The sequence below is a fragment of the Stenella coeruleoalba genome (genome assembly GCF_951394435.1).
Source record: "Stenella coeruleoalba genome assembly, chromosome: 14".
In the NCBI taxonomy this organism is placed as follows: Eukaryota; Metazoa; Chordata; class Mammalia; order Artiodactyla; family Delphinidae; genus Stenella; species Stenella coeruleoalba.
In genome coordinates this window covers 88535817-88543814 of record NC_137160.1, presented here as the reverse complement: position 1 = coordinate 88543814, position 7998 = coordinate 88535817, and the positions used below count along the sequence as shown (strand labels likewise).

At 55.7% G+C, this 7998-nt stretch overlaps 1 pseudogene across 1 annotated transcript; it reads right to left on the bottom strand.

The window, feature by feature from the left end:
- Nucleotides 1-1220: 1220 nt before the first annotated feature.
- On the bottom strand, nt 1221-5064 carry LOC307197302 (annotated as a pseudogene). Its single transcript has 3 exons — nt 4980-5064; nt 1730-1972; nt 1221-1408 (listed from the first exon to the last, which is right to left on the bottom strand). The product of its transcript is annotated as an uncharacterized misc_RNA (transcript).
- Nucleotides 5065-7998: the final 2934 nt, after the last annotated feature.

Sequence of the window (7998 nt, the reverse complement as noted above, 5' to 3'; positions counted from 1 at the left end):
CTACCGGGGATCGAACCCATGCCCCCTGCAGTGGAAGCACAGAGTCTTAACCACTGGACCACCAGGGAAGTCCCTCATCTTTAATATTATTATATTGAATGTTGACTCCTTATAGATCTAGAACTCTTCAGATTTAAAACCTCTCCTTCTATCTCTTTATAAGCACCCAGATGCCCAGCACAGTGGGCACAGTGAATGTTGACTCCTTATAGATGTAGAACTCTTCAGATTTAAAACCACTCCTTCTATCTCTTTATAAGCACCCAGATGCCCAGCACAGTGGGTGATCAGAAGGGGTTTGGTAAACATTTGCTGAGTCGATTGATAACCCCTTAGCATTATTTCTACTGACATCTGTCTTACAGTCTGCAGACATCTGAATGGATTTAGAGACGTATGTGTCTCAGAATCTGTATTTCTGAGGATATTCAAGATAAAGCCACCATCTCCCCAGGCTTCAGCCCAGAAGCATCTTTTCAGACAGAAAATCTTTCAATTATGTATTTTTAAGCTGTTACCTGTTGGAGTTAAGGCATGAAGGAAATATTAAAATAACATTTAGTACTGCCACTGAATCCTCACATGTGTTCACCGTGGAACAGAAACACCAGCTCCATCCTGGCGTCCCAGCAGGTTTCAGAACCTTGGATAGGGCCAATGCCCAACTTGGTTTGGGAAGCTCTTCAGTCTTGGAGGGAGTTGCTAAGGACGATTCCACCTGGTGAGGTGAGGGGGAAACAGAGGAATGAAGTCGGCAGCTGAGGGACAGGAATATGGGAGAGAGATGGGAGGACAGAAGGGGTTGTGGGGGAGGAGGGTCTAAAGGCCACCACCTGGGGAAACGTGTCACACATGCTTTGGATGGCTTGTTCTTTTTTTTTTTTTTTTTTTTCGATTAAAGATCTGATTTATTCAAGCATCTGAAAACATTCTACAATGAAACCTGCTATTAGCTGCTGCTTATACTGTGCTAGGGACCACTCGCATACTGCCATACTGTTTTCAGAAGCCTTGAAATGCCAGTGATTGACAGTTTAAAGACTGTACACCTGATGGAGAAGGAAGACAGTTTAATGCTTCACCCGGATCCAGAGGTGCACAGATGAAAGGACAGCTCCAATCGGCAAACGGGTGTTTCATGATCGTATCCGAGAAGAATCGACTGGTGATGGACAATTCAGAAATGCTTCCCCAAAAGGTGTATGGTTCCTTAAAAAGTTTCAGGTCACAACCCTTGCAGAAAACACTGACGCCCAACACACTGATTCTCGGTCCAGGAAACCTTCCAGGTTCTACGTGGCTGGGTGCCCCTCAGAATCATGTTTCTGTGGCGTAACTAAGAGGGTCCTTTGGACCGGACAGGGCGCAGGTGGGGACTGTGCACCAACAGTCATAGTGGATGGCAGTGAACAAGGCAAACGATGTCATAAACCCTTCCTTTGTGAGCTCCAACGTGCTGCTATATTTTTTGCGGTACGCGGGCCTCTCACTGCTGTGGCCTCTCCCGTTGCGGAGCACAGACTCCGGACGCGCAGGCTCAGCGGCCATGGCTCACGGGCCCAGCCGCTCCGCGGCATGTGGGATCTTCCCGGACCGGGGCACGAACCCGCGTCCCCTGCATCGGCAGGCGGACTCTCAACCGCTGCGCCACCAGGGAAGCCCGGGAAGCCCTACCATACTCTTCCTCATCGATCTGTAGGTAGTTGCTGAAGTAGAGGGTACAGGACACCGGCGCTGATCCGGCAGAGTCCTGCTCGTCCCAAGAAACCTCGCAATGGTAACTCGCCCCGGATGACACCTAGGCCCACAGCAATGATCTGTCGGGACCAGTAGATCACATCTAAAATTTCATCCCTGTCCTCCCGGGCCGCGTTGCCCCGCAGCACCTTGCTCGAGACAGAGACTTTGAGGGCCCCGTTGGCCAGCTGCGGCTGAGAGGTCGCCTTCTTCTGCCGCGCCGCGCGGGCCGGGCCTGGGGCGCGCGGGCAGATCGAAAACAGGTCCGGGTCTGGGGTCGCGGGTCCCGGCGCACGGGGCGGGGCGGCGGCAGCGACAGGCTCAGCAGATCGGTTCGGCGGCACGCATGCGGCTGCCCACACTTAACCTAACACTCCGGCTCTGCCAGCTCTGCCGAGACCAGGGGCGCGCAGGGCGGAGCATCCCTGGATGGCTTGTTCTCGAGTATCAGGAGACAACTTGCCTGAGGTCAGGGATCCATCCACATTTGGGCAGATTTTCTCCACTGTCACTACCCACGCTCCTTGGTGGCCATCTCACACTCAGGCCCTACAGGGTCCCGTACACTAGACCTAAAACGTACACTGACTGAGCCATTGTGACACGTGGTCTGCGTTCTGACGCACGCCAGACCCTTATTACAGGAAGGAAAAGAAAGAGGACAGAGAAGAAATGTTAGCTCCCAACACCGGGCAGAAAAAATTTGTTAAAGAAACAAACAAACGAACCTATTTCCCCTCTTCATTCCCCCCTTCGGGCAGTGATACGAACCTAGCTTCCCACCCTGCAACCTCACTGCTTCTGGGACCTGGACCCTGTGCTCAGTTCACGGCTGCCAATTGCTCTGCTGGGTCTCATTTTACCTCCGGCTTTTCCTCTCTGAACATATGTGCACACACATTTATTATTTATTTACTTTTGTTTGGTGATCCAACTGCAGTTTACTTTAATTAGAAAGTTAGCCTCGGGCCAAGCATAATATACATTTGTTTTGTTTGACTACTTTTGAAAACAAAAACCCACCTAAGATCCCCCATAGCTAATGAGCTTGACAAGATTTGTTTGATAACAAAGACAGTGAAATGTTTCAAATGCATCCACCCAGCTTGGCAAGAAGGTGGAGGGAATGCCTTCCAGCTCTATGTTGGCCCAGGTGTGGAGAAAGATGGATACCCTGAGGCTCAGAACGTTCCTGTGCCCTTCCCAGGACAGGGGTGTCCACCCTGAAACCATGAGCGCTGACTGCTCAGCCCCCTCCTACGACCCTTCCTTCTGATAGGCTCTGCTTCTGCTGAGCCGTGGACAGCCACAGCCACAGTCAGAGGGGCATGGCTTAGCCTGCAGAGACAGAGCCTTGGTGCCTGCACCCCTCCTCCTGGCTCCTGCAGAGAAAGAAAATATGCACCACGAGAGGCAAAGGGAACTCTGCTCCAGCCTCAGAAGTGGCCCCCGCCCCTGAATTATTTACAGGGACATGTGATTAGATAATTCCTGCCATCACATCCCTACCATCCCTGCTGCTGGCTCATCAGTCACAGGTGGTTACAGGTAATTAGGGAAGTCTTCACCAGGGAGGTCTGTTTACTGTCACAGATGATTCATAAATGAATACTTCATCCTCAAATCTAAATCATTAAAATAAAAAACTAAATTTGACTACATCCAATTAAGATAATAATCATCTTACCTTGGAGTTATCTCATGCCTTATCCTGGCTAAGCCTCCAAGTCTTTCTGTGTTATTTCTTCTTATATCCCTAAAAAGTTCCAACTAGAGGAAAAGGGTCAGGAATTATTCTGCCCATTTTGCAGATGGATAACCTGAGGCTCAGAATGTTCCTGCGCCCTTCCCGGGACAGGGGTGTCCACCCTGAAACCATGAGCGCTGGCTGCTCAGCCCCCTCCTACGACCCTTCCTTCTGGTAGGCTCTGCTTCTCCTGAGCTGTGGACATCCACCGCCAAGGCTCTGCCTGATGCTCATGGGTTGCGATGTGATTTCATCTGAAGTCCGCTCACCCACGTTCTTTGCCATCCAAGAGAAGGACATCTCCACTCTTCCAGCTGGTTACGCCCAAGCCTTGAACTGTGTATGCAATCTTTCAGAAAATCCTCACGGTTCTACCTTTAGAATATCTTTACCATCCAGCCACCTCCCTGCCCCACATGGCAATTCTCATACAGGACCATCACCACTTGTCTGGATCCTGCATGAGGTCCACCAGCCTCTGCTTCCACCGAGACCCCTGCAGTCGGCTCCCCACGCAGCAGCCTGGGGGTCCCTTGCCCCCATATGTCAGACCATGTCCCCCTCTGCTCAAACCCTCCAGGGTCTCCACCCATGCTGTGCTGTCCAAAATGGTAGTCACAGGCACATGTGCTGCTGAGAAATTAAAATGTGGCTGCGCGACTGAGGAACTCAATTTGCATATTACATAATGTAACTGATTTAAATTTACATAGTGACCCGTGCTCCCATGTTGTAGAGTGAAGATCTAGGCCCTGCCCACCTCTCCACCTCCCTCTTCCTCTGCTCCTGGCCACCCACCCATCTATCCACCAAACACATCACTGTGCCTCTCTGGGCCTCAGTGTCCCCACGTGACCAGCGGGGGAGCAGTTCTACTTCCACATCCTCACAGGGAACGCTGGGAACGCTGGGAGAGTGACACGTCCTTACACACAAGTAGGGAAGCTGTGCAGCCGCCAGGGTGACAGGACGGATAGTCTGCAAAGTGGCAGCTCAGTCCAGCCTCCTTCCCACCCCCTCCCTGCTGCGAATCCCAGCATCCCTCACACTCCCCTGGGCTCTGTGTCCCCCCCTTCCATTCTGAGTGCCCAGCTTAGTCTGTGAGCTCCCCACATGGTGAGTGGGAGGGTGAGGGCCCTGGAGCAGCTGGCCTGTGTGCAAATCCCAGCTCTGTCCATGCGCCGGGTGCCCTCGGGAGGGACACTTGACCTCTCTGGGCCTCAGTTTCCTGAGGACTCTCCTGGCGGGTCCCCTCATGGTGTCCTCTGGCCCCATCACAGTGGCCCCTCCCCATATCCCCCACTGCATCACAGTGACACCTCCTCATGTCCTCAGGACACATCACAGTGACGTCAGCATCACCAAGACGTGCAGCGGGCAGTGCAGCAGCGGCCACCTGTGTGTGGGATGACAGCTCTCGCCGCTCCGGACGGTCGGGGAGTTTATTCTGGGCGGGGGGAGCAGGCAGAGGCCACACTGAAAGGTTCTGTGGCACATCCAGGGATGCGGCTCTCCCTGGGGCGGTCCCGCCCCAGCCTGCGGGCTGACAGGCGCTCACGGCCGCCCTCGTCCTCACGCATTCCTGCCTCTTTCTGCTTCTGTTTTCTGCTCCCTGCTCCGACTTCCCTGGGACCCACCTCTCTGCTCTGAGACGCCGCAGCTGTAAACGCCAGATGCACGAACGGGCCTGGGGACCAGTCTAGCCGGTGTCAGCGCATTTTCCACTGAGACCTTCCTGACTCGTGTTACCTGGGCCACGGGGGCGATTTGAAAACACTTTCTGTTCAGTTTTGAGGCCGGCTGTTCTAATTCCAGATCCCCATGTAAGTTCACAGGTGTTTTTTCTTTGCTTTTTGCTGGAAGCATCGGAGCAATTTCCTCTCTGCGTGTTTCCCTCACCCGCCGGGCAGGTTTACACACCGAATATAAACCGTGAGCATAAAAGTCAGGAGTCTGCAGGCCCCGTTCCTCTCAAACTGGAGCCGTGAGGTTTAACAGAGGAGAGAGGGCCTGGGGAACCACGGGCGATCACAGTTAGAATTGAATTCCCTTCTGGCACCGGACCCACCCCTGCGCCCAGCACCCTGCAGGGACAGGGAAGGCGGGGAAACCCGAGTTCCCCGCACGTGTGGACCCCGCGTTCCCCGGCTCTGGACGGGTCCTCGGTGGGCGTCTCTGCCCCGGACCCGGTGGCCGTCTGCTGTGTCCCGCACGAGCCCCTCCCGGCGTCCCCGGCCGTGCTCAGCTGCACGTGGAGGGATCGGCAGGTCAGGACCTGAGTTCCCGCCGCCAGCTGAGGGTGATGACGAGCGCGTCAGCACCTGCCGGGCCGTCGGTGCCTCGTGTGGTCACGACGTGTCTGTCCACAGACAGGCCGGACCGACTCAAGCCCAAAGGGGCCTCTATCGCTGGTGGGCCTGGAAGGGCCGGGGGAGCTGGGGATTCAGGCGGCATTTGGACAGGGGAGGGCGCGTGCCGGGCCAGGGGTCAGGGCCTTGGGGTGTCCTCGGATGACCTGGTCACACACTGAGGGATGTCGGGAGGGTCCGAGCACAGCGCCTGAGGGTCCCCAGTGCCCCGGGTACGGTCCACCTCCCCACCACCCAGCATCGTTACACATGTGAGTGTGTTCCATCTTGGCTTCCTCATTTTGAGAAGCGCTGCTCCATGTAGCTGGGGAGGTGTGGGGCTTTCTCATCCCACGGCTGCTGTCCCGATGCCCAGAGCCCATGCAGCACTGGGTGAGGTGTGAGTGTTCTGGGTCCTGGAATGGGGACTGTCCACCCAGAGTACGTCGGACTCGAGGGCTGAGACGAGCACCCAAGGTGTGCTCAGTGCAAGGGCACATGTGAGCTGGGGCACAGAGGAGTCGTGCTGGAGGACGCTCTCTACTGGAGCGCTGTCAGGGTGCCAGGGCGCAACGCTGCTGAGCCCTCACCGTTCACAGTCCCCACGTAGACTTTGGTGGAAGAAGCCTCCCGCCCCCCCCCCCCTTTTTTTTTTGGCTGCACCTCCCATGTGGGCTCTTAGTTCCCTGAGCAGGGATGGAACCTGTGCCCCTGCAGTGAGAGCACAGAGTCTAAACGGCACCCCGCCCCCTTCCTGATCGTCTCTCCATGCCCCCGCCTCCCTCCCCCCCAGCCGGCGGGGGTCCTTGGTGGAGATGGGAGGGGGCAGGAAACTGTCTCTGAAGTGCACGTCTGACTCTTCCTGTTACACACACACACACACACACACACACATATGCACACACACACACTCATGGTTTCTGAAATTAATAGCTGCTGTTTTCAGTTGTCTTGCTGTCTGTGCACAGAGGTGGGAACGGGGGAGACCCCCAGAGGGGCACTGGAGGAATTTATGAGCCCCCAAGTCATACTCAGAAGACACCCTGTCTTGTGCTGTGAAGAAGCTCTGCCCACGACTGGCCTTGGAGAGGGTGACCCAGTGACACAGCTCTGGGCCACGTCAGGGGTCACACAGAACTGTGTCGTCTCGCACATGTGCTGGGTGTCCCTGGGGCTGTGCACGGCTCCCCCCCGCACTGGCTGTCAGGTCAGTGCACAGGAGGGAAATGGGGCCCTGGGTGTGGGTGGGCAGGTCTGGTACTCGGCTTCCCCCGGGCTTCACTCTCCCCACACGTGCACGCCCTGTGTCCGTGTCCCTGTGATGAGCCATGGGTCACCTGTCCCTCTGGGTTACATCCTTCCCGGGCTCACAGCTCCCCAGGGAGCCTGAGAGGAGCAGCTGCTCAGGCCCCATGTGGAACCTCCCACCAGACAGATGTTTATGAGTTGCCGTGACTGGTACAGCCTCCCCCGGCTGATGGGCAGATGGGCAGAGACAGGCCCCGAAGGCTCAGGCAGGGCCTCGTAGGGGGGCTGCCCACCCGGGCCCTGACCAAGCCCACCGCCGGGGAGCCGTGCCCTAAAGCAGAATGCCCGAAGCTCTCCGTGGATGAGCTCTCCGTGGATGAGCTCTCCGTGGATGTCCCCGTGAGGGCATCAGCGTCTTAAAATGCCAGCCCAGGGTGGGTGCACTGAGTGCAGGTGAGGGCTCAGCACTGCCAAAGTGTCTGGAGACTGAGTCTCAGCTCAGGCTCTGCAGCCATTATTCTAGAACATTCTTGCCCCCCGGCTCCCGGAGTGCTGGTGGCTGCAGGGTGTTCTGGGTCCCTCATGTCTGATGTCATTTACCTCCTATGCTCAGGTGGCATCATGTCCTTGTGTGACAGTGACCGTGAGCCTGGATGACCAGAGCTTCCGCCTCTGGATCCATTACACACTGAGAACTAAAGACCAAGCTGTCTTCCTCTGTGACGTGGGTGGGTCTGTTGGGTGGTGGGAGTGGGCAGAAGGGGGCAGAAGTTCAGCAGGAAGCGTGTTTGTGAGAGGGTAGGGGAGAGGGAGGACGTAAAGTGGTTCAATCCACAAGTTTAAAGAAATGAAGTCACAGAGTTATTTATGATTAAATGTAACTCTTTCTCCAAATCTGTCACCACTCAATGTAGGTGA